This window comes from Schistocerca nitens, chromosome 1, assembly GCF_023898315.1.
Source record: "Schistocerca nitens isolate TAMUIC-IGC-003100 chromosome 1, iqSchNite1.1, whole genome shotgun sequence".
In the NCBI taxonomy this organism is placed as follows: Eukaryota; Metazoa; Arthropoda; class Insecta; order Orthoptera; family Acrididae; genus Schistocerca; species Schistocerca nitens.
The window spans coordinates 498475420-498503241 of NC_064614.1; positions in this window are offsets into that span (position 1 = coordinate 498475420).

Consider the following 27822-nt stretch of genomic DNA (forward strand, 5'->3'; position numbering starts at 1 on the left):
TCTATACTGAGCAACATTCCCCCACCGGACCTGCGCAGAGAGAACGCTCTCTTACGCGAGTATGGAAAAGTGCTGAACAACGAGAAACTGCCAATCCATAAGGATGTTCCTGCCCTGGAGATGAACAGATTGCGCTCAAGACACCCTCTTTAAAAAAGGCAAAAAATACGCATCCTCTCAACCCGGATTATGGCAACCTCTGGAAAATGCGGTGGAGAGAATCTGTGCCCCAAAACCTGCAGAATATGCCATGCATCAATGTCCAACCACCAGGATTCAATTTGCCAAGGAAAACTTGGACGACTCTGAATCGAATTCGGACAAATAACGGCAGATGTGCAGACAGCCTCCACAGGTGGGGTAAAATCACCACCCCGAGATGTGACTGCGGTGCGGACCGGCAGACGATTCGTCACATCGTGGAAGATTGCCCTCTGAGACGTTTTGCAGGAGACCCCAATGAGTTTCTGACCGCGACTGAAAGTGCAATAGACTATGTCACAAATCTGAATGTTTGTTTGTGAACTTTTGTTTGTTATATACACTATTTTTAAACACTTTTATATCTACAACTATATGTTACACACTGTGACTACTCTTTATTTCTGTGTCTTATGATTTTTATGTCTTTTCTATATGATGTGTTATATGCCATAAGCTAAATAAATAAACTGTAGGAGGGCTACTCAGATTGTCTCCTATGTCTTTAATATAGACCTATAGCTATAATACATGCATTGTGTACCTTTTAAGGGAAAGGGTAGGTAAAAAAAATTTTAAGCTTAAAAAAAGAAAAGAAAAAACAAACCTCGATTCATGAGTGCATTTCTTATGAATTTGACACGTTCCACATCATAACGGTTACCGTGAGATTGATGAATTGAACATGCAACTTGCTAACTAACTGGATGCAGGTAACCGTTCGATATTGTACTACCTGTGGTTAAGTGTGTGAAGTGCAATAAAATTAACGTCACCAGAAAACATTTATCATGTTTTCCAGAATACTGTGTGCACCAACAGCCAACCATCGGATACTAATAACTCCAAACGAGTCTCATACTGCTGCAAACAGTCAATAAATATGTACCATCTGATGATGAATCGCTAGGCGGTTCCAAACCGTTAATGGGATAATAAAAATTGAAGAACAAAACAAAAGGCGACTGGTTGCAGTAATTTTAAGAAACCTTTATTCATCACATTCGCAATGCTTCTCATCCATAATGGATAAAAGTTTTAATTTTTAATGTTTTTATTCCGAATGTAACATGTTTGTCTTACTATTTAAAAACAAATTCTCATTATAAACAGTTTAATTTTGCATTTCCTTAAAATGTAACTTGGAGACGCTGCAATATTTATTACGTGTAATGATGTAGTGACACAGAAGATTCACATACTGATAAATCAGAGAAAAATTGTTAAGATTATGTTTAGTATTAATAAAATGTTAAAAAATGAACTACTGTCTTCTTAAATTTTTCTTACATATTTCGTTTTGACTCAACTGAGTCTCATTATAGAAGCATCGAAAACATGTGTATGGGAAAGCATCTAAGTGTGCTTGCCGCTGGCTTTTTAAAATAAAACGAACTAACGTGCCTAGGTGCCTGTTCCCATTTAGTAAATTTTAACTATGATTTATTAAAATCTATCTATTTGCCATCAGTCGAATTTCTCCAGACTCAGAAGAAGGTCCGGGCTTTCTCCGGACAGTTGTATAAACCACTGAAGCGGACGCCATCAAAATTAGGAGAAATTCGGGGAATCCCGAATGTATGTGCCCCCTATCCATGTTTGTAGTTACGCCCGAGTATCCGATGGTATCACAGTTTAATCATTTGAACGCAACACACTAATCAACAAAATCTGTTAAACTAAAACTGCAGGAAGCTCCCCATTATGCTTATTAATGGTGACCCGAGGCTGAACGGATAACCTAAAAATATGGAAAGTCCAAAATACATAAGTATGCTTCAGTGCAAACAGCTGCACTTCATATTTTAAAGCCCACTGCATTACTTACGCGCTACTCGCCAGAAACAGACAGTTTGTGAACAAAATTACAACTCAGACATACTGTATTTCGTATGATGAAATGATTGTCCAATTTTGCCTGTTTCTCTGTTTCTTTCACTTTTCTCCTGAAAACGGTTTTCATTTTCCGGAGAGTCCAACGAATTTACCCTGAATACTAGACACAGATGAACATATTTCAGTACCTCGGTGTTGTGTGATAACGGGTTCCTCAATAGGCACATCTTCGTCCTCATTCCCTGCTGTGCTGTCTGTGTTCACTATATCCACGTCACTTAGCTATTTATAGAGCATCACTGTTTCATCAATCGCGGATGTTTTCGTCATCTACGTCTTTACAATGTGAAATTGGTCGCACAAGATGAGTCAGATAATTCCTCACTACCACGATCTTCGAAGCCGCTTTCAACCTAGGGTGTTTTCTTCTACGAACGACCTGTTCAAGTAGTCCTAAGCCTTAAAATTTATCGTGTACTGCATGATTTCATTTCGTATCAGCATAGAGCAAGTATTCTGAAGGAACCGTCACAGAAAAAAAAACTCGGATTATTTCTTTTACTAGCGACTTTAATTGAGTTGGAAGTTATCGATCTTCAGCTTTTAAGGGATAGGCTGACATTAAAAAAGTCGGTCTTAGACATATTGCAAGGATAGCGTCCCTCCATTTGCCTGAAGGTGAGGCGGGAACAATGGAAAAATGTTTCAGGGAAGCCGATGGGAACGGTGCCCGTATCAATTTCCGGTAAACTAAGTCACATTGATTATAGAGATTTCTAAACAAAAATATTAGTTCTAATTATAATGGAGTACTTCGGACTTCATCTTTTACTGTTCCTAATCGGTAGAAACGAAACACTTATAGGACCACTTCGTTGTCCGTCCGCCTGTATCTCTGTCTGTCCGACTGCTCAAAATCCTTTTTCTTAGGAACAGTGAAACGTATCAAGTTGAAATTTGTGTCGTATATTAAGGTCTACGATCACTTGGCGATGTAAAAAAGAGAAGCATCTAAGTCAATGCCATCAAAAGATGCGACCACTTATGTTCCATATTTTAATACTCGCAAACTCACAGGATATTTCCAGTTGACCTAGAATCATGAAATTTGCCAAGAAGCAAGGTTTCACACTACAACCAAGCAAAAAATAAGAAAATTGTTAATTTGTAATTATATCACACAAAAAATGTTTGTCAATTGTTATCAGACTGTCTACCTGTCCGTCCATCTGTTGATACCCAGTTTCTTAGGAGTGGGTGGACATATCTAGCTGAAACAGATGTCAGACACCGAAGTCTATAGTTGCTTGGTGGTATAATAAACGTCAACTTATAGGACATTGCAATCAAAAGATTCGGCCATTTATTTGACATATCTTGATACTCGCAAACATACCAATCAAAACGTACTGAGCACTGCACATTGGTCGAGAGCAGGCCTCTCAAAGCGTGGCTCGCGAATCATTCCCTTCCACCGAGTGCCTCCCCCTCCGACTCGACTCGTGCGGTGACGTCACGTCCCCGGCACAGCCACGCTTGACGAATGTCAGTCGTCGTAGATGGTAAGCTCTATTAACGCGACTCCCTAAACGCTAACGCCAGGCATACACTACTAAAACGTTGATATTTATTTGGTTATTTGTCCCAAACTCTTTTACTCACATTAATGAGATATTTCTGCTCTGAATAGCATGAATGGATCATTTTGTAACCTGAAAACTTATTGACGAAGACTGATTTTCATTGGATTACGAAACAAAATGATATCCGTGTCTATACGCTTAAAATCTTTAAAACGACTGTGAAACGCATTGTTTCACGAATATTGGAAGTAAATCTTGAAAATTTTAGTCTCGTGCATTCTTGTTTCAGTTCACAGTAACAAGGGAAATAAAACAAATTTCGCTTGTTTAGTTATAATTTAAACAGTGTAAGTTTACGCCTTTTATTGCGGACAGCAATCTTGACTTTTCCCACATGGTGCTTACTGATGAATAATGCAATGAAAAATTAAACTATTCCGTCTTTTCTTAACTGATCAACGAAAGCATTTTCGCTACCGACCACAGCTTGAGCACCATCGGAAAAAATTGTAGAGGATTTTTTAAAACCGCCGATTTTGTCAACACACTTTTTAATGGCATTAAAAATCCAAACCTGTTGCTCTGAGCATCGGAACTAAAGCGAGTACCAGAAAAGTCGTCCTTTACTACGCGAAAAGAATTAATTGTTGGCTAAGATGTGGTCCGTCGTTATTCCCGTCCACACTCAAAAAATAATACCAATAGTTTGCAATTAAATTGTTGATTGTTTTTCATGCTATGTACCATATCATGAATTCACATTGTTATGTGGGAAAGCAGTCGTTTTAAAATATACGTCGGCACCATCGAAACCAAATTTTTTGGCATTGATATTGCAGATTATTTTATTCGTAAGCCGTCTCTGCATTTCTGAGCTTCAGCTCTTTTCTTTGAGATTCGATGGTTCAGGCAACTTCGTCGCAAGAGTAAAGCTTCTGTACTGCTTCATGGAGCGAAGAGAAATGTCGACTTAGGCATTTTTTACATATTAAACATTGAAGTTTAACATGGGAATTGTGTGCAAAAAAGCGCTTTTCAGTATTCTTTCTCTTCGACCTTCTTAAGAACCGTACTAGAAAATAGCAACAGTAATAACCAGAATCAAAACTAGAATGATAGCAACAGTAATAAACTCAACGGTAACTTTAACGAGTACACAATATTAAGGGGAGTAAATCGGAACAAAACGGCTAGAGCAAGCAGACTAACTGGACAGCGATGTCTCATCGAAGTCGTCGACACGCTTTGCCAATCCTGACCTAGAATTATAAAATTTGGCAAGAAGAAAGGTTTGACAGTTCAAGTAAAGGAAAAAAATCAGATTTATATTACACGAAAAACATTTCTTTTGTATTTGTTATCCGACTTGAAACTCGAAAGTAAAACATTCTCGAAAGTCTTGGAATGCTTGGGATCGATATTTTGCCAGTATCCATGTCGATAAAAGGCAAAAATTGTCGAGATCCTCGATTCCCGGGATGGATGAACTGTGTATATGCATCATTAAGTTTGTACGGAAACATCGATGTGCAAGTCCTACTCGCACCTGTTCAGTTTTTATTACAGAAAATCGCCGATGAATGCTCGGGCAAACCACAAACCAGATAATCCACACCCGGGTAATCGGGAGTTTGCTCTATTTCGTAGACCAAGTTCACAATGACGTATAGTACCTGATTTAGCAACATGTTCCACATAATGAACACAAAATTTCGTCAGTATCTACGCCATCTTTGTGCCAGGCCGAGAACTAACGCCGTTGGCCTAGTGCTCGTTCGGTGCTGTGTGGGCCAGGAGCCAGGAGACAGTGTCGTGTGCGGCCGGTTCCTCAGACAGCCGTGGCCTACCCCGTGGGACGAGGCGAACGCGCATGCGCTGGCTAGGGTGCGCACGGGGGCGCTATTTTCATACGAAGAATGTTAATTGGGCGACGGACGGCCGGCCCGCCTCCAGATAACGAGGATTCGTCGATATTAATTGGCCTGTCCCGCCGCCATCTGCCGCCGGTTCGCGCGCGCCGCCGCATTCCTCTGCTCCAGACACAGGCTCCTGCCAGCCTGGCCCTCCCGTGTAAATACACTCTCACTCTCCACACAAGACTGCCGGCTCCATAACACAATGCCTTATCACTTTCTTCGGCGGAGACTTAGAGGTTGGACCCGAACACGGCCACCGTTTGCAGAGTCACGACACTGTTGTTATCAAGTAATAGCGTGAATGTGTCCATCGTAAGCTCATCGAACAAGATATTAGTCACCAACTTGAAAGGCCACTCTCGTCGCTCTGGAATGTTGTAGGCGGTATACAACTGTTACCAGGTTCTCAACTGCCTGACTAAGTTCAAAATATGGCTCTGAGTACTATGGGACTTAACATCTGAGGTCATTAGTCCCCTAGAACTTAGAACTACTTAAACCCAACTAACCTAAGGACATCACACACATCCATGCCCGAGGCAGGATTCGAACCTCCGAGCGTAGCGGTCGCGCGGTTCCAGACTGAAGTGCCTAGAACCGCTCGGCCACACAGTTCGGCCTTGACTAAGTCATGGCAGTTTAATGGTGTGCAAGATGGGCCGACATGGGGACGGCAACAGAATGGCAGAGGGGAGCTCTCATGTTTGACCACACCGTGAAGTTGCCCGTCCGCAGCTCATGGTCGTGCGGTAGCGTTCTCGCTTCCCTCACCCGGCTTCCCGGGTTCGATTCCCGGCGGGGTCAGGGATTTTTTCTGCCTCGTGATGACTGGGTGTTGTGTGCTGTCCTTAGGTTGGTTAGGTTTCAGTAGTTCTAAGTTCTAGGAGACTGATGACCATAGATGTTAAGTCCCATAGTGCTCAGAGCCATTTGAACCATTTTTGAAGTTGCCCAATTTGTATGTGTACTGATGCGGTTTGCCCGACGTGTCCGCAAGGAATGATGTACCACTCGCAGTCAAGTAATCTGGCGTAAAGATTTCTTCACATGGGACGAGGCAGCTAACGTTGACGTGGACCGGACATCCGACCTCACGAGAAAGAGCCCCGTCGGCACACGAGTCGAGCTGGTTAACGTGATTTGCGCTGTCAGCGTTCTCCAGCGCCATTTGTCGACGTTATTTGTCTCGAAAACCACACAGTTTCCTTACGAAAATGGACTCGCCTGAAATAGCTGCGTTAACTCTGTCGAAGAAGAGCAGAGAACTTCGCGTAGGAGATTCTGGACTCGCTGGTAGAGGAACGCTACATAATGCTGTACAACGATCTGAGATACATACCTGTAGAAGTTATTCGTTAACTTCATTGAATTTTCATCCCATTTTCAGTTTTAAATTCAATATATTTAAGGTATAGTGTCTAATGTCGGTTTGCACAAGTATAATATCCATATTTTTGATGTTACGTTGACTAGCAATACACTGAAGTAACATAGTTCATCACAGAGATTTGAAGACCGAGATTCGTTTCGTAAAATCATTCGAATAGAAGATAAGATTTTTTTTTTAAACTGCTCACTGTCATTGAAAAAGATAATGACAGGAAAGATACGAAAATGAGCCAATTCGTACATCCAGAAATAGGTATATATACAGGATGGTCGGAAATTCCCGTTACAAACGTCTAGGACTTGTAGAGGGTAGTGAGGACAGAACATTTCGAATAGGAACCCATGTCGGAATCGTATAGTTTCCGTTCTACGACAGTTTCAGTTCAGATGTGTACCTCGTCAACGTCTGCTTAGGGCAAGAGAAACGTCTCAGAGTTCCCTGTCCTGGTATGCAACAGGGTAGACACGATGACGTGTACTACGTCAAACGATCCCCAGATGTCACTTATTGTCCGCTAAGCTGTGAGATCGAATAGCCGGCAGAAGTGGCCGTGCGGTTAAAGGCGCTGCAGTCTGGAACCGCAAGACCGCTACGGTCGCAGGTTCGAATCCTGCCTCGGGCATGGATGTTTGTGATGTCCTTAGGTTAGTTAGGTTTAACTAGTTCTAAGTTCTAGGGGACTAATGACCTCAGCAGTTGAGTCCCATAGTGCTCAGAGCCATTTGAACCATTTTTAGATCGAGCCAAAACCTGTGCATCACCGATAGAGGAAACATGGTGCAGTACACGTTTGCGGAATACACAGACATGCTCCTTGTGTATGGCAAAGTTGGAGGTACGGAAGAGCTGCTAGTCGGCTGTATCACGAACGTTTTCCACACCGTCACACTCCATTGCACAAACTGTTAGCCCAAGTAACACAACGGCTACGAAAAACGGGTACCTTCAAAGTGAGGAGGCAGGACTGTGGTGCTCCATGGCGACGCCGCACTCCCGAATTTAAAAAAGGTGTACTGCGTCGCATTGAAGATGGCCCGTCAACGAGTTCGCGAACAATTGTGCGTGCGATGGCTGTTAGCCACAGCATCGTCTTAGACGTCCTGCATGAGCAACAATTACATCCGTACCACTTACAACGGGTACACTCTATGGGTCCAGCAGACATTCCACAACGCGTCGCCTTCTGCACATGGTTCCTGCACCGTTGCATCGACGCGCCCCTGTTTCCACATCGAATTCTCTTTACACATGAATGTAGGTTCACAAGGGATTGTGTTCTGAATGCTCGAAATAGCCATGTGTGGGCGGACGAAAACCCTCATGCCACACATGTTCAGGGATTTCAAGACAGGTTTGGAATTAACGCGTGGGCAGGTATTCTGGATGGTCATGTGATTGGACCATACCTCCTTCCATCCAAGCTCACTGGTCCCACGTACTTAGTCTTCTTATGACACGTACTGGACCCGTTCTTGGAAGTTGTGGCATTGAATGTTGAAAGGTGGCTACACTGAGCCACAGCGCCAGAGATCGCGCTAGAGAGTATTGTTCCGCCGCCTCCACTGGCAGTGATTATTGAGATGTCGTAGTGGGCAGTGCTTGGGGAGAGCTCGTGGTAGTCAGTGCTTGTTAAGAACTCGTAGCAGAGAGTGTTTGTTGAGATGTGCTAGTAGGGAGTGCTTGCTGAGATGTGATACTGAAAAGTTCTTGTTGAGATGTGGTAATAGCGAGTCGGTGTGGAGATATATTGTAATGATTAGAGTAATTTTGGTCAATATATGAAGGTAACGAAACTTGATTTATTTTTCATTGTTTAATGTCGTAAGTAATGCTTCATTACAGGTTCAGTCAACAAAGCATCTGGCTTGTGTTCTTGTATTAGAGTGTAATTCTGCTTTCCTTACGCAATTATAGTATTTCGATTTTTTAGTTACTTCAGTATAAATGCTATTTAAAAATTCTTGTCTTGTTGAAGAAGAACCGTGCCAGATGTGCGTTGAGTCATACTTCCACACACAGAACAGTTATACTTGTGCTTTGGTTTCATAGGTTTTATAGTTGCTGGGGACTTAATTAATTAATTGTGTTAATGAAAATTTCCATTTCTTTCTTTGTTGTTGTTCTATGCAGTCAGATTGCGTAATAATACTAGTCAGGGCCAACCGTTTACGAGACTGCGTAAACGGACAGACAGCTACTAAAGCAAAGAAATTAAAATTATTTGCATTTTATTTTAATTAAGCCCCCATGCACGTGGCGACCCTGCCAGGATTGTCACTTGTTGGTATTTGCACCTGTTGACCATTGCTGGGTGCTACTGCTGGAACGGTCAACTGCTTATTCTTGAGCTATGGAAAGCGTTTATGTGAATATTTGTATAAACTGATTTTTTATGTATTACTGTTTGTGAAAAGTTATGAGACTCTTACCTGCACATATTTGTCATTGCTGACGCTATTGATTGAACTGTTTAACCACATAATACTTCTGTAAACTATTATGTAAAGTCACATGTATGAAAGAATTTGTATTGCTTACTGTATTTTATATATTAGGTTATTGAAAGGTCAGTGCAAAGCCAAAATTTTATCTAGTTATATGATATTTACGCATTAATATTATCTTTTATTTTTGTCTGTATTTTTTTGACGAATTTGGTGGTATTTTCACCACCAATGCTGGCAAAAATACCATCAAATTCTAGCCTGTGGAGGAAGGGCATATGAAAGGTGGCTACACTGAGCCACAGCGACAGAGATCGCGCTAGAGAGTATTGTTCCGCCGCCTCCACTGGCAGTGATTATTGAGATGTCGTAGTGGGCAGTGCTTGGGGAGAGCTCGTGGTAGTCAGTGCTTGTTAAGAACTCGTAGCAGAGAGTGTTTGTTGAGATGTGCTAGTAGGGAGTGCTTGCTGAGATGTGATACTGAAAAGTTCTTGTTGAGATGTGGTAATAGCGAGTCGGTGTGGAGATATATTGTAATGATTAGAGTGATTTTGGTCAATATATGAAGGTAACGAAACTTGATTTATTTTTCATTGTTTAATGTCGTAAGTAATGCTTCATTACAGGTTCAGTCAACAAAGCATCTGGCTTGTGTTCTTGTATGAGAGTGTAATTTTGCTTTCCTTACGCAATTATAGTATTTCGATTTTTTAGTTACTTCAGTATAAATGCTATTTAAAAATTCTTGCCTTGTTGAAGAAGAACCGTGCCAGATGTGCTTTGAGTCATACTTCCACACACAGAACAGTTATACTTGTGCTTTGGTTTCGTAGGTTTTATAGTTGCTGGGGACTTAATTAATTAATTGTGTTAATGAAAATTTCCATTTCATTCTTTGTTGTTGTTCTATGCAGTCAGATTGCGTAATAATACTAGTCAGGGCCAACCGTTTACGAGACTGCGTAAACGGACAGACAGCTACTAAAGCAAAGAAATTAAAATTATTTGCATTTTATTTTAATTAAGCCCCCATGCAATGTCTGTCAGGAAATGTGGTTTCAGCATGATGGAGCACCACCTCACTTTTCACTGGCTGTCCGGAGACATCTCAACAGACGGTATGGTGAAAAATGGATAGGTCGTGGTGGTCCAACCGCGTGGCCGCCACGATCGCCGGATTTAACCCCTATGGACTACTTCTTGTGGGGTCGTATTGAAAGGGTACAGTACCGCCCGACATTGAAAATAGGTACAACATTCTTCGTTATTCTTGTCAGAACAACATATTTTTTGTAATAATAACTCAATTTCACTTGATACACCGAAGCCGGATACCAGTGTAGGAAAGAATGACAATTTATTTATTTAATTGATCACATGTGCACTCCCCCAAAATAAATCCCAACATCCAATTTGGTGAGATATGTGAAATAAATGAATGTAAGGTCGTCTGTTAACCACAGATGGTGAATGTGAATATATGATCATCTTTGAGACGATCCTTTGGTCACATTTGGTGGAACCAAAGAGATGAAACTTACCGGAGCTTTGAGCGCCTCAAATGTGGCTGACCAATGCGGTAGCATGGTCTTCCCCCACTTCGACAGAGGTGCGAGATGACCTGAAGAACGGCCATGTTTCAGCACTCTGCCGCTGTATCTAGTGTTGGTAAGACCTGTCTTAGGTGTGCTCCGTAAAGACAAAAGAATGGAGACATGGTATGCATATGAAATACTTAAGAGTAGTTTGGAATAATAATTTCTCAATTTCAGGAATTTTTGCGGGGAGAATTGAATGTCAGGCAGGTAATATTAAGGGGATCGTAGTAATCTTCGGAAGTGACCAACGGTCACAATGAAACCACGTGCAGCAATAAGTTGAAATACTTCCGAGTGCTTAAGATAAGCTGAATTACTAGCGTGTGTACTATAAGTTGGAAATATTTAAGAAATGGCGTGTGCAGGACTTGTAATTAGAGACGAGTACTTCCACGTGGTGAGTACTGTGTGAGTCTCAATCTGTGTATGAGACAAAGGATAAAGAGAAGTACTCGTCCATGGTATCAGTTGAGGACTCGCGTGTGTGATGAATATGTTCTTAATATTACTTTGCGTGTTATGTTTCCGTGTGACGCTTGATTCAAACTATAATACTCTGAGAGAGAAGCAAGGTGAGTTAAGCCGTCTATCCAGCAACGCCACTTGGCTTGCATTGCACAGGATGACGTGCATATATCCTCCAGAGTTCATAGTAGGAAAGAAAAGTTACGAAGTGGGGCAGTGTCGTGTGAAACTGGGATAAATACTAATTGAAGTGGGAAAGCTGAAAGTGACGTGATTATAACGTTGTGACTATTCTTTGTATTGTATGTTGCGAGTGTGATGTATTTCATGAAATTTAAGTATGTGTGGTTGGCATGGGAGAGTAACAAGATAGTTTCAGAGGCAGTGGGCTATGCATGTTCCTTTTTGTACCACTCGGTCTGGAGGAAATTTTCGTGACGATGGGTGTGAGAGTCGAAGTGTGAGATATAGCAAAAGATCCACCATCCTATCCAGAAAGTGCACTGTAGCGTTAAATAATTACGAGACCATAAGATAGAGAATCACCAATGTAAAGCCATGCCCACTGGGCGGAATTTCTCATGTGTTATTGTTGTAGGTTATAGAATTTGTGTGTTTAGGTTATAGAATTTATCGGAATAAATAAGGTAGTGAAAAGAAAAATATCGGTGGCCTTTTCCTTCGAATAGTGTGTTGTCATGATACCCAGGATTTATAATGTGTGCGCCATTCATATTCAGTGCGATGGTCACGTGTTGATCAAAGCCGTTAAATAAGAAAGAAAATGTGGTATTGCCAGTGCGTAGTGAACAGTCAGAGTTGTGTAAATTACTAATAGTCAGATGTGCGTTTCCGTTTCCGTTGCGTAATATTCAATCAGGAGAGTAACTTGTAACTTAATTATGAGTACTATAGTTCATGTTACTCGATAAATAACAATGAGTCCACTCGCTTGGCAGACCACTCATCTTGCAGGCCTGAAGCTCAAGTACCCGGCAGGAAGTGGCGCTAAATAAACACAAGGATGAAGTTGCGGAGGTAGTGGTCAGAATGAATACGATTAGCGCAGATGTAGAAGAGATCAGTATAAGAGGCGAAACAGGCTCTGACAGTACGCAGCGAGAGGTTTATGCCGGCCAGGAGGAGATACAATCATTATTACAGTTTAAAGAGGCACAACTAGAAATAAATAGGAAACGTAGGGAGGAACTAGCACAGTTGCTATTAGCGTGCAGTAGTGAAGGTGACACACCACCAGGTAGATTGCAGAGGGAGAGTGAGATAAATTCAAAAAAAGAAAATAGGCAGAAAGAAGAAGACGAACTCAGAGAATTAGAAGAACGGTTGTGTCTGATAAGACAGGTGGCAAACCCAACTGGGTATAGTCCAAGGTCGGAAAACATAAATGCGGAAGAAGACTGTAGGAGGCAGTTTGTGTCGGTACAAACGTACACTTGTTTTCCGTTCCTGATAACTACCAACATCCATGCCTGTGGCTGTCTCAGTTTCAAGATTCATTACTTTCATCGTGGGGACCGCTCCTCAAAATGAAGTTTGTGTGTAACCATTTGAGGGACGAGGCTAGAGCGAAAATTCAGGAAGTTATTAAAGACTGTAGTAGCTACAAGAAATTTTGTGATAAGTTTTTAAATGAATTCTGGTCGAAAAGTAAGCAGGACCAGGTTAAGCAAAGCATATTGATGATGCCAAATTGTAACGAAGGTGGTGTAACAGATCCAGTGGCGTGCTATCAGGAAATGCTGAGACGAAATAGGTATTTTGATGTGCCATACGAACCTGTGGAGCTCATTAGGATCTGTATAACGAAGCTGCCAGTGAAATTGCGCAGAGATATAGCGATAGCAGGCAGAGGCCTAGACGATTCTTCGTCATTTCAGCACTTGTTACATGAATTGGGTAATGAGTGCAACATCGTGAACGCACGACTCATAGGTCAGACAGAGTCGAGGGTAGGAACAGCAGAAACTATCAGAATGACAGGAGAGCATGGAATCCTAGCATTTATTTCTTGTCATAATGGATTGATGGATAGGAGAAACTAATCCAACATATCAGCCCTTAACCACTTGCCTTAAAACACATGCCGCTGGCACTGAAAATTGTCTATGTAGCAGACATACTCTACTGATATGTAGGAATGCAAATACCTTACTTCTGATCATAGAATAAAACACCAGTAATGACATCTGTTAGGCTGGTCTCTCAGAGCAAAATTTGCAAATTTTTATTTCGAACACTAAAGTAAAAGGACTGTTTCCTCAAAAAAAAAAAAACAGTTGCTAAAATGTTATGTAATAATGCCAATGAGTCCAGTGTAATTAATGCGATTTGACTATTGCAGGTACTTAACACGTAATGTGAAAAGTCAACATTGTGATCTGTATGGCATGGGGTACATTTATACTGTTGTTACAGGTAACATTAGTAATGTGATCGAAGTTTTTAAATTAGATGCCATCTGTATAGTAGGTCATTGTCGTGGTGACAGTTATAATGAAGTGCTGCGTATGGTTGTTCGGAATCTGGTGTTAGGGAAAGAGGCCACTAGCACCAAAGTTTCTAACACTTGTGCTGTACCTTTCTCCCAGCTTGTATATTCTCTGCACTCATTTAATTTTCATGTAAGCACAGATTCCTAACTAGCAAATTCTTTACTGTGTATAGTGGACCATTCAGAGTGAGGCGGATTGTCCATGAAAATGCTGTACTGGTTGAGACGATCAAGGGAAAACAATCGCGTGGGAGTCATCAAATTTCTAACATCAAATTATGGAAAAGTTAAGGATAGATCGAAAGTAGGCAAGTTATGGTAGATAGTCAGTGTATTTATTTATGGTGTGTAACGTTGTGCAGGATCAAATCGAGCATAAGAATTTTCAGGTGGGATGTCAGGAAGTATGACGGAATAGACTGGTCGAATGAGTCATGAACAGGAGTCGACAGAGCGGTGTATATACATATTTTTTTGTCATATGATTAAGGATCAAGCAGAAACGACGTGATCATTAATGAGTGGATAAAGATGGTAGATAGAGAGAGAAGCGACGCAACAAATAGTATTGGATAAAGGTGATATTTAAGGAGAGAAGCGACGTGAAGCAGAGTGATTAATAAAGAGAGATTCGACGTGACGAAACAGTGGTAAATAAAGGTGAGTAGAATTGAATAACGTGGAGATGTCTTAGATGTATGTTACAGAGAGGCCTGTGTATGCTGCAATCGAGATTGATGCGAATGGCGAAGGAAGACCAGGAAATGATGGAGTAATGGACGGACGGAGAGCCGAAATACGAATGAAGAGATGAGGACAACTGCACAACGTGAAGGGACATAAAGGGAGTATGAGATCCAGATGGTGAACGTTGTGGAATACTGACATAAGGTGTAATATAAGTGTAAATCTAATTCTTACCATAACATTTGCAATATGGAAAAAAAATTTGTTGTTGTTTTGAAGCCTGGTACCAGTATAACTAATCAAAACGGTACCAAGAATGTGTTCAGTTATTTTGCAGGATGAATAATTTGTGTATTTTTTGTTCTTAGATGAAATGTCGCAATTCTAAGTTGATATTTAGCAGGATGAATAATCGGTAAAGTGAATGCAGAGGTAAGCCGATGGAGAGAGGAGCCAGAGCGAAAGGACGAATTCGGAGACTGGAATGCTATCTCCGAAACAACTTCATGTGTTAGGTGGTTGAGTATAAGGGAGAAAAGGTATGGTATGTTGTCGTGAGTGTGGTGGTGTTACGGTTAGCTGACTTCTAGACCTATTCTGTTGGTGTATTAATGGATTGAATGAGAAGGAAAGTGTGATGTCTGGTGAGTGAGAGTCGTAGAGTAGTGTGATCAATGCGCACACTCTGGTAAAGGGGATGCTGCCGATCCATAACTAAAACATTATTGTGCTTTATTGTTTGATTTGGATGAACCTCGATGGCAGGTCAGGATATGACGTCATGTGGATGGTACATACATGTCCTAGAAATGTTGTAAGATATAATAAAAGGTAAAATATGTAAAGAGATACTAATTTCTGTCTGTCACAAGCACAAAGGTGCATTGTATGTTGTAGATTAGAGTCATCAGTTTCTGAAATGTTTATTGTGTTAGGATGTTAAAGTAGTTTACTATTTAACATTATGTGATAGGTAATCATGAGCTGTATAGATTGTTTCTTATTTTTTTGTTAGAACACTTTCAAGGGGTATTAATTTCAGTCTGTCACTAGGACAAAGGTGCGTTGTATACTGTAGTTTTAGAATCAACAGTTTTTAATATGTTCACTGTGATAGGATGTTAAAGTAGTCTACTATTTGATATTGTAATTATGAGCTGTATAGATTGTTTCTTATTCCTTTTTTTTAAACACTTTCATGTTTTGTATCAGGGACGACAGGTACAATCAGTAGCACAAGTGTGGGCTGTATATAGAAAAGGGATAAATGTTGATGTTGTATGAGTAGAAAACTAGGGTGTATGATTTTATGTTTTTTAGAACAAAGATTCTTTTATTACCAATGTGTCTAATAGATCATACAGGTAATCAATGAGTATTTAAATACTGTAAGAATATCCTTTTGTCTGTAATGTTGCGAGATGCACGGAAGGGTCTGACTGACTGGGTGTCGTAGCGCTGAGGTGCTACGCAGAACGTGCCCCCATACCGCATAGGAAAGCGCGAGGCCAAGCTGACGTCGCCATGGGAGAGGCGACAGGGCCGCTGTGCTCCCCACTACACTGTCGGTCGGGGTACACTCCACGCGCCCGCTACAACAGGTCAACGGCCTGGGGCGACACGCACCTACCACTGGCTGCCATTCTTAAGTTGCACCACCCTTGCGACTGGAGACAGTATCCCGTGGAGGCAACAGCGGGTGGTTTTTTCTGCTCAACAGCTCGCGCAGCTGCGGCGCGACAACAGAATGAACGACACGCGGCAGAGTTCAGCGGGCATTTTTTAACAGCAACTGTTAACTAGTAGTGGACTGTGGAGCCGTGAAACAAAATGACTGCTCGTGTGTCTCAATAAGTTGCAAAGTGAAGGACTGGTGTTTCCACGGTGTGAGTGGTGGAAAAGATTTGGCCTTTAGCAGACAGGGCGATTGTTTTGTTTTGTCTTGACCACTGAACGGTGGGATCCATAAACTTTTGGCAGTGACTTGTTAAGTGTGCTTTGTAAATTGCATGTGGGACACTTGGTATACTTAAAGAGGACAGTTGTCGTTTGGTGACTAATTATTGTATGAACGCAAGAAACTAAAGTGGGACATTGACATTTGCATTTGTAGTAGGAGACATTTCTTTAATTGGTGCAGGAATAAGTGATGTTTGTTGGAACTTAAGACTCAATTACACCATGAACTGAAAGGGCAGGACCGTGGATAATAGTAGTTGCAGGGCCATTCCTGGACGACCCGATTCGTGTGGATGGTACTCTGAGAGTGACTATGACATTTGTGTTTAATGTGAGATACACTTTACTGTTCAGTGCGTATTCAAAATGCCAATTTGAGTGACCTAAAGACTTTCGTCCGGGTAACCATGGGAGAGCTTTGACACCGAGACAGTGTTTCTTGGAAAACTATCAGCAACTTTTTGACCCCAAGAAAATCACAGAGTGAAATGTTTCCGTGTGACTCGCAAGATAGGGAATAATGTATTTGTATTTGTAATTGTGTAAATTTTTTATATGTTTTATTCCTGAAGGGATAGCAAGTGTAATTGTATTTCATTAACGTATGTGTTTAGAATAGTTAGTGTGTTTTTTTGTTTGTTCTGGGTTATCAAGTTCACGTAGCATGTTTATTAGAATATTTGGTACAAGGATGCTTTAATTATTAGCCAGTGGCGTAATACTAACGTAGTGATTCTTGTTGCATTGGTCAGTAAGGTTGTCACAGGGGACAAGAGTTTGCATTGCGCAACAAATATCGGAATTAACTGATGTATTTTGATGTCATGGACAGTAATAATCTTGTTGGTGTGTTGACTGAAGCCACTTATTTGCATTATCACACTGGTAATATTTAATATTGAAGTGTAACGGAGGCTAATCGAAATGCAAGTTCTTGTTGTCTAAATATGTAACAACAGAGAAATGAGCAGTAGAGTAAAATACGAGAGTTACTGGTAGATTCAAGCACTTATTACTAACTATTTACTGCGTGTATTGATCAAAGTTGATGGACTGACTAGCTCAGCAGCAGGTATTTGTACTGGTGGACAAGGATAAGGTTAAACTCACAGTCGAGCAGTGGTGGCAATTGCTTAAGTGATGATAGTTAATGAGGTATGACATGATGTCTTAGACGGACTATATTACGTAACCAGTATGTAGCTTGTGGTATATTTCATTGTTCTTTTCTCAGTTTAATTTCTCGGTAGGATTGACGTACAGTTTAGAGTAATGATCTGGAGCCTGACATTCTACATGTAACTAGTGTATACAATTTTTTTTTCTTTTGTTGATCTTGTTTTGTATTTAGACATTGCTGTGTATAGATTATTACCCTGCAATTTATGAATGTCAGATTACTTGCTCTGTGTTTGGACGTTGAGCTATTTAAATTTTCATGAGTACAATTATTTTTTATTTGCTATAGAATTAGTGACGTTTGGATTACTCTTAAAAATAACAAAGATCCCGGTAACTAAGGAAATTTTTATCTCAACATTATTTTTTATTTGTATGATGTAATGTTTTATTTGTCATTTGGATTGATGTAAATTTGTCTGTGTACGTTACTCCGGATTGTGGAGAGTACAATAATGCAACAACTGTGTCAATAATTTCGTAAAGTAACAGTATTTGGTCGTCTATTTGAGGTCACCAGGGGATAAGGTCTCCTCCTGGTTATTATGATGACTTGCTACGTTTGTTAGAATACAGTTTTTCTTAAAAAAATGTTCGGAACTACCCTCGCATTGCAAGGATAGTACCGTGCCATTTTTTTCTGCATGGGTAGCCGGTGGTGAAAGGGTACAGTACCGCCCGACATTGAAAATAGGTACAACATTCTTCGTTATTCCTGTCAGAACAGCATATTTTTTGTAATAATAACTCAATTTCACATAATACATCGAAGCTGGATACCAGTGTAGGAAAGAATGACAATTTATTTATTTAATTGATCATATGTGCACTCCCACAAAATAAATCTCTACATACAATTTGGTGAGATCTGTGAAATGTATGAATGTATGGTCGTCTGCTAACCGCAGATGGTGAATGTGAATATATGATCATCTTTGAGACGATCCTTTGGTCACCTTTGGTGGAACCAAAGAGATGAAACTTACCGGAGCTTTGAGCGCCTGAAATGTGGCTGACCAATGCGGTAGCATGGTCTTCCCCCACTTCGACAGAGGTGCGAGATGACCTGAAGAACGGCCATGTTTCAGCACTCTGCCGCTGTATCTAGTGTTGGTAAGACCTGTCTTAGGTGTGCTCCGTAAAGACAAAAGAGTGGAGACATGGTATGCATGTGAATTACTTAAGAGTAGTTTGGAATAATAATTTCTCAATTTCAGGAATTTTTGCGGGGAGAATTGAATGTCAGGCAGGTAATATTAAGGGGATCGTAGTAATCTTCGGAAGTGACCAACAGTCACAATGAAACCACGTGTAGCAATAAGTTGAAATACTTCCGAGTGCTTAAGTTAAGCTGAATTACTAGCGTGTGTACTATAAGTTGGAAATATTTAAGAAATGGCGTGTGCAGGACTTGAAATTAGAGACGAGTACTTCCACGTGGTGAGTACTGTGTGAGTCTCAATCTGTGTATGAGGCAAATTATAAGGAGAAGTACTCGTCGATGGTATCAGTTGAGGACTCGCGTGTGTGATGAATATGTTCTTAATATTACTTTGCGTGTTATGTTTCTGTGTGACGCTTGATTCAAACTATAATACTCTGAGAGAGAAGCAAGGTGAGTTAGCCGTCTATCCAGCAACGCCACTTGGCTTGCATTGCACAGGAGACGTGCATATATCCTCCAGAGTTCATAGTAGGAAAGAAAAGTTACGAAGTGGGGCAGTGTCGTGTGAAACTGGGACAAATACTAATTGAAGTGGGAAAGCTGAAAGTGACGTGATTATAACGTTGTGACTATTCTTTGTATTGTATGTTGCGAGTGTGATGTATTTCATGAAATTTAAGTATGTGTGGTTGGCATGGGAGAGTAACAAGATAGTTTCAGAGGCAGTGAGCTATGCATGTTCCTTTTTGTACCACTCGGTCTGGAGGAAATTTTCGTGATGATGGGTGTGAGAGTCGAAGTGTGAGATATAGCAAAAGATCCACCATCCTATCCAGAAAGTGCACTGTAGCGTTAAATAATTACGAGACCATAAGATAGAGAATCACCAATGTAAAGCCATGCCCACTGGGCGGAATTTCTCATGTGTTTTTGTTGTAGGTTATAGAATTTGTGTGTTTAGGTTATAGAATTTATCGGAATAAATAAGACAGTGAAAAGAAAAAGATTGGTGGCCTTTCCTTCGATTAGTATGTTGTCATGATACCCAGGATTTATAATGTGTGCGCCATTCATATTCAGTGCGATGGCCACGTGCTGATCAAAGCCGTTAAATAAGAAAGAAAATGTGGTGTTGCCAGTGCGTAGTGAACAGTCAGAGTTGTGTAAATTACTAATAGTCAGATGTGCGTTTCCGTTTCCGTTGCGTAATATTCAATCAGGAGAATAACCTGTAACTTAATTATGAGTACTATAGTTCATGTTACTCGATAAATAAGAATGAGTCCACTCGCTTGGCAGACCACTCATCTTGCAGGCCTGACTGCTTGATGCCACAGTATGAGCAAGGCATGTGGGTGCCTCTCAGTATGAAGAGCCTAATTCATGAGACACCTGTAGAGACAGAGGAACATCTTCTGGCACGAGTTCTGGCCGCTGCACAAGACATTGAAGAGACACCAGGTGGGATGGAGAGAGTGTACCACAACATGCGTCGGAGGTACAACGTATGTAACGAAGCTGGTGGTCGCCACGCCGAGCTGATGTTGTAATGCATCGGTACGTTGCGGCTGGTGCCATAGATGCTGGGTTCTTGTTGTTGTCGACTAATGTAAACCATAAGGTGTAAGTTGTAATGGAAATGTGTAAGTAATAACGGAACGAGTCAGTATTCTTTTCAAATGGGTTGCAACAATTGTACTGGGTCACGCCTAAATACATTCCTCACGCGGGTGTGGATGAGATAATCATCTGCATAGAAACTGTCGTATAACGGAAACGATAAGTTTCCGGACATGGGTTGCTATTCGAAATGTTATGTACTCACTACCCTCTACATGTCCTAGAAGTTTGTAACGGGAATTTCCGACCACCCTGTATATTTTACAGTAAGTTTCATAATAGCGAAACTTCCGGTGTGTAACTTGTGTTTACTTTCAGAGACAGACTGGCGGTCTCGACAAGATTTCTGGCCACTAGCAAAACGTTCCAGTCGTTGGCCTTTGCAACAAGAACTGCAGCAGATACATTATTTATAATAAATAACATCAACTCTTAAGATAAGACTTATATCAGATGAATAAGGAAAGACCCACAATCATTTAGAAAAGAAAAGGTGAAAGAAAATGTGAGGAAGGAGGTGGACTGGAACCAGCTCCACTCTCAACTGCGCCGCAGCTTCGACATTGGAACTGAACACTGTAGCTACAAATGTCATTAAATGGTATTGAATATTCACATTGTACCAAAAAGGCACGCTTTTGACAGGTCATCATTATGCCGTAGAATTTAAACGGTATACTTACGTAGCACACAAGTTATAACACTAAAATCATCAACTACAGGAAGCCTTTACCTACCGATATGTAGTTTGCTGTCATTTTATTATAACAAATCGTAGCTAAAACAACACGTTTCCGAGAGATCCTCAATTTGCTGATGCTTCGAAATAGCTTATATTCTTACTACGTTCTCTGTGCGAAAGAAAACCCAACAAGTAGGATATATACATGTGTGTGTGTGATTACTCTGCTATTCACAATAAAGTGCCTGGCAGAGGGTTTAATGAACCACCTTCAAGTTGTCTCTCTACCGTTCCACTCTCGAACGGCACGCGGGAAAAACGAGCACTTAAATTTTTCTGTGCGAGCCCTAATTTCCCATACTTCATCGTGATGATCATTTCTCCCTATGTAGGTGGGTAGCAACAGATCCTGTCGCATCGAAAAACGCCTTTGTTTTAATGATTGCCACTCCAATTCACGTATCATGTCTGTGACACTATCTCCCCTATTTCGCGATAATACAAAACGAGCTGCCTTTCTCTGTACTTTTTCGATGTCATCCATCAGTCCCACTTGATGCGGATCTCACACCGCACAGCAATACTCCAGAATAGGGTGGACAAACGTGGTGTAAGCAGCCTCTTTAGTAGACCTGTTGCACTTTCTAAGTGTTCTGCCAGTGAATCGCAGTCTTTGGTTTGCTCTACCCACAATATTATCTACGTGATCGTTGCAATTTAGGTTATTTGTAATTGTAATCCCTAGGTATTTAGCTGAATTTACAGCCTTCAGATGTGTGTGACTTATCGCGTAATCGAAATTTAGCTGATTTCTTTTAGTACTCATGTGAATAACTTCACACTTTTCCTTATTCAGGGTCAATTTCCACTTTTCACACCATACAGATATATTATCTAAATCATTTTGCAAGTCGTTTTGATCATCTGATGACTTTACAAGACGGTAAATGACAGCATCATCTGCAAACAATCTAAGACGGCTACTCAGATTGTCTCCTATGTCGTTTATATAGATCAGGAACAATAGAGGGCCTATAACACTTCCTTGGCGAACGCCGCATATTACTACTGTTTTACTCGATGACTTTCCGTCCATCACTACGAACTGTGACCTTTCTGACAGGAAATCACGAATCCAGTCGCACAACTGAGGCGATACTCCGTAGGCACGCAGTTTCGTTAGAAGACGCTTATGAGGAACGGTGTCGAAAGCCTTCTGGAAATCTAAAAATACGGAATTAATTTGACATCCCCTGTCGATAGCACTCATTGCTTCATGAGTATAAAGAGCTCGTTGTGTTTCACAAGAACGATATTTTCTGAATCCGTGCTGACTATGTGTCAATAAATCTTTACTTCGAGGTACTTCATAATGTTCGAATACGGTATATGTTACAAAACCCTACTGCAAATGGACGTTAGTGATATAGACCTGTAATTCAGCGGATTACTCGTACTTCCCTTTTTGCATATTGGTGTGACGTGAGCATTTTATCAGTCTTTAGGTACGGATCGTTCTGTGACCGAGTGGTTGTATATAACTGCTAAGTATGGAGCTGTTTTATCAGCATGCCTTGAGAGGAATCTGACTGGTATACAATCTGGACCGGAGGCCTTGCCTTTATTAAGTGATTTAAGCTGCTTTGTTACACCTAGGACATCTACTTCTATGTTTCTCATCTTGACAGTTGTTCTTGAATGGAATTCAGGAATATTTAATAATCTGCTTTAGTGGCACTGTCATCAGTGACTTCACCGTTGTTATCGCGCAGTGATGGTATTGATTGGCAGTTGTTCTTGATTGGAATTCAGGAATATTTAATTTGTCTTCTTTGGTGAAGGAGTTTCGGAAAACCGTGTTTAATAACTCTGCTTTAGTGGCACTGTCATCAGTGACTTCACCGTTGTTATCGCGCAGTGATGGTATTGATTGTGTCTTGCCACTAGTGTGCTTTATGTATGACCAGAATCTCTGGGCTTTCTGCCAGATTTCGAGACGGAATTTCGTTGTGGAAATTATTAAAAGCATCTCGCATTGAAGTACGCGTTATATTTCGAACTTCTGTAAAACTTTGCCAATCTTGGGGATTTTGCGTTCTTTTAAATTTGGCGTGCTTTTTTCGTTGCTTCTGCAACAATGATCTCACCCATTTTGTGTACCATGGGGTATCAGTACCATCACTTATTAATTTATGTGGTATATATCTCTCAATTGCTGTCGATACTATCTCTTTGAAAACATTCAACTTTTCTACACTTGCATGATCAGATCGGAAGGAGTGAAGACTGTCTCTTAAAAAGGCGTTAAGAGCATTTTTATCAGCTTTTTTAAATAGATATACTTTGCGTCTCTTTTTGATGGTTGTAGGTGTTACGGTATTCAGCCTAGCAGCAACTGCCTTGTGGTGGCTAATCCCTGTATTCGTCACAATACTCACTATTTGTCCGGGTTATTTGTTGCTAAAAGGTCAAGTATGCTTTCGCAACCATTTACGCTTCGAGTGGGCTCATGAACTAACTGTTAAAAATAATTTTCTGAGAAAGCATTCAGTACAATTTCGGATGACGTTTTATGCTTTCCGCCGGCTTTAAACGTATAATTTTTCCAGCATATCGAGTGTAGATTGAAGTCACCACCGACTATAATTGTATGAGCGGGGCATTTATTTGAAATGAGACTAAAGTTTTCTTTGAACTGTTCAGCAACTATATCTTCTGAGTCGTGGGGGTCGGTAAAACTATCCAATTAATAGTTTAGTTAGACTATCAGGTATAATCTCTACCCACACTATTTCACACGAACTATCTACTTCAATTTCGCTACAAGGCAAACTACCTCTGACAGCAATAAATACTCCACCACCAACTGTATTTAATCTATCTTTTCTGAACACTGTTAGATCGTTTGAAAAAATTTCGACTGAACTTATTTCCGGCTTTAGCCAGCTCTCTGTACCTGCAACTATTTGAGCTTCAGGGCTTGGAGCTCTGGTCCTTTCCCAACACAGCTACGACAATTTACAACTACAATTCCGATCGTTTCTACATCTACTTTACTGTGTTTTACCTGCCCACTTTTAGACGGACGCGCCTTCTGTGGTTCCCTGAAACCCTCTAACCTAAAAATCCGCCCAGTCCCTTCCACACAGCCCCCGCTACCCGTGTAGCCGCCTCCTGTGTGTAGTGGACTCCTGACCTATTACGCGGAACCCGGAAACCCACCACCCGATGGCGCAAGTCAAGGAATCTGCAGCCTACACTGTCACAGAACTACCTGAGCCCCTGACCCTCCACTCGGCTTTGCACCACAGTCGGAGATGGTGAGCTCAGCCTTAATCTCGGAAGCAAGACTGGCAGTCTTTACTATTTCCGCTAGCCGCCCAAAACCAGACAGAATTTTCTCCGATCCAAAGCGACACACGTCATTGGTACCGACATGAGCCACCAACTGCAGTTGGCTGCACCCTGTACTCTTCATGCCATCCGGAAGCACCCTTTACACATCCGGAATGACTCCCCCCCGGAATGCATTCGGAGTGCACCCTGGCTTCCTTCCCCTCCTTGGCAGCCATGTTCCTAAGGTGCCCCATTATGCGCCTAACGTTGGAGCTCCCAACTACTAGCAAACCCACCCTCTGTGAATGCCCAGAACTTTCGGGCCGAGAAGCTTCCTCTGGAACAGGGTTGACGATTGCATCCGGCTCAGAGACATCGTCAGCCACAGATAACGCCCGAAACCTGTTCGTCAAACGAACAAGGGAGGCCCTACGATCGGCCTCTCGGAAAGCTTTTTGTTGCCTGTCAGACTTAGGAATGATCTCCCACTCGACCACGGGTGAGGGGTCAACCTCAGTGCAGGCAGTACCCGGGGCGGTCACAGCAGTGGACCGATTGGAGGAAACGTGGGATGTGTTCGACGTCCCTCGCATCCCCGTGTCCGATCCCCCTCAGTGACGCCCCTTGGCAGCAGCCTCAAGCTGCGTGACGGAAGCCAAAGCAGCCTGAAGCTGTGAGCGATGGGTCTCCAACTCAGCTCGCAGCTGTACACGACAATCACAGTTGCTATCCATTAATGCAGTCGCTCCTGTTTTAAGCTCGTAAAAATATGCAACAAACGAACAGCCTTATTAGCAGCGGGAAAACGAAGTGCTCTCTCAGTAACAATCTAACTGACACTGAGCTGTTCTAACCAAACAAACAAAAGCCTGTACGATACGAGGGTCGACACAACGGTCGATAGCAACGGCGGTACTGTACACTACACTGTTATTGAAATAGAAGGTTGCGCCTATTAAGGACTCGAACACGCAAGAAATTACAAAAATAAACTATTAACTACACAGGTAACTGGAAATAAGTGTGCATGTAAGTAAATTGTAATGTTGTCAACTCCATTACAACCATTTCAATATATTTCTGCAGTTAACTGGAAGCGTGTTGTCTCACTCTGAACAATAATAGGGCTGAATAGTTACTTTTCACATTAGGCATTCTAATGACTAAAATACAAAATGAAACGAAGAGTGAAATGTCTCTCCTATTTACACACGAAAGTACATGTTTGTCTTTGTTACAGATCAAACAGTGTGCTTATCTTCTACTGGCTTCAGCGAGGTAATCTATTACAAAAAATGTTCGCAAATATTTTGTTCGTGCATATGTTGTAGCTTATATTGTTTGATGCATACGTTTTAATTCTATTCGCTCTTAATTTGGGATCGTTCACTTCTTCTGAGATTACGCACAGCTTTGGAATTAAAATTGGATAAATATTTCGTAACTAATGCATATAAAGAATGAAAAACAAACAGTAGTCTTACGGCGTTTATGAGGTTACGACATAGCTTGCTTTCTCGCCGCTTGGAGACAGTAAGGCTGCGTTCACACTGCCGGCCGGGCCGAGCCGAGCCTGGCCGGGCCGCCGCCCGCTCTGATATCAAACACATGGTTTTGAATTGCGGTGTTCACACTGGCGGCCGGGCCGCGCCGACACGGCGTGAGCCTCCCGGAGCCGAGCCGGCGACATCCCGAATGTTTAATATTGCCGGCGCGAGCCTGTGGAGCAGCACTACAGCTTCTGCAGTACACGCGCCACACGTCTCCCTTCTGCTTTCATCCCAAGTATGACTGCACACGTCTTTTATTTTAAGATGTTACCTCACATTTCACAATCAGTGAGGAAAAATTACGCTTATTATAATGATACATGCGAAATTACTTTTATTTCATTTATTTAATCTATCGTATTTACATGCTTTTACAACAATAGTGGCAGTTGATGAAACGTCTCCACTGGCAAGCACAGTATCACAAAGGAAAAAAAAAAAAAAGTAGTGGGCCAAATATTGAAGAAGAATTTTTAAAGCTCGAAAAGGACAAATTAGCTGTGATGAAGGCACATCAAGACATGACCCAAAACGATGATACATACCACTTCCTGATGAGTCTCAGGAGTGCAATAAACTCCCTTCCAGTTCAGCGGCAAATGTTTGTGAAACTTAAAATACAAGAACTTGTTTTTAATTAATTGGAGGCAGTGAGTGCAGTGCCAGGTTCTTCAAAACAATGACTGCGCTAATTCAACTTACTTCTTCATTACAGACAACTTTGCTTTTTGTATTATACACTCCTGGAAATGGAAAAAAGAACACATTGACACCGGTGTGTCAGACCCACCATACTTGCTCCGGACACTGCGAGAGGGCTGTACAAGCAATGATCACACGCACGGCACAGCGGACACACCAGGAACCGCGGTGTTGGCCGTCGAATGGCGCTAGCTGCGCAGCATTTGTGCACCGCCGCCGTCAGTGTCAGCCAGTTTGCCGTGGCATACGGAGCTCCATCGCAGTCTTTAACACTGGTAGCATGCCGCGACAGCGTGGACGTGAACCGTATGTGCAGTTGACGGACTTTGAGCGAGGGCGTATAGTGGGCATGCGGGAGGCCGGGTGGACGTACCGCCGAATTGCTCAACACGTGGGGCGTGGGGTCTCCACAGTACATCGATGTTGTCGCCAGTGGTCGGCGGAAGGTGCACGTGCCCGTCGACCTGGGACCGGACCGCAGCGACGCACGGATGCACGCCAAGACCGTAGGATCCTACGCAGTGCCGTAGGGGACCGCACCGCCACTTCCCAGCAAATTAGGGACACTGTTGCTCCTGGGGTATCGGCGAGGACCATTCGCAACCGTCTCCATGAAGCTGGGCTACGGTCCCGCACACCGTTAGGCCGTCTTCCGCTCACGCCCCAACATCGTGCAGCCCGCCTCCAGTGGTGTCGCGACAGGCGTGAATGGAGGGACGAATGGAGACGTGTCGTCTTCAGCGATGAGAGTCGCTTCTGCCTTGGTGCCAATGATGGTCGTATGCGTGTTTGGCGCCGTGCAGGTGAGCGCCACAATCAGGACTGCATACGACCGAGGCACACAGGGCCAACACTCGGCATCATGGTGTGGGGAGCGATCTCCTACACTGGCCGTACACCACTGGCGATCGTCGAGGGGACACTGAATAGTGCACGGTACATCCAAACCGTCATCGAACCCATCGTTCTACCATTCCTAGACCGGCAAGGGAACTTG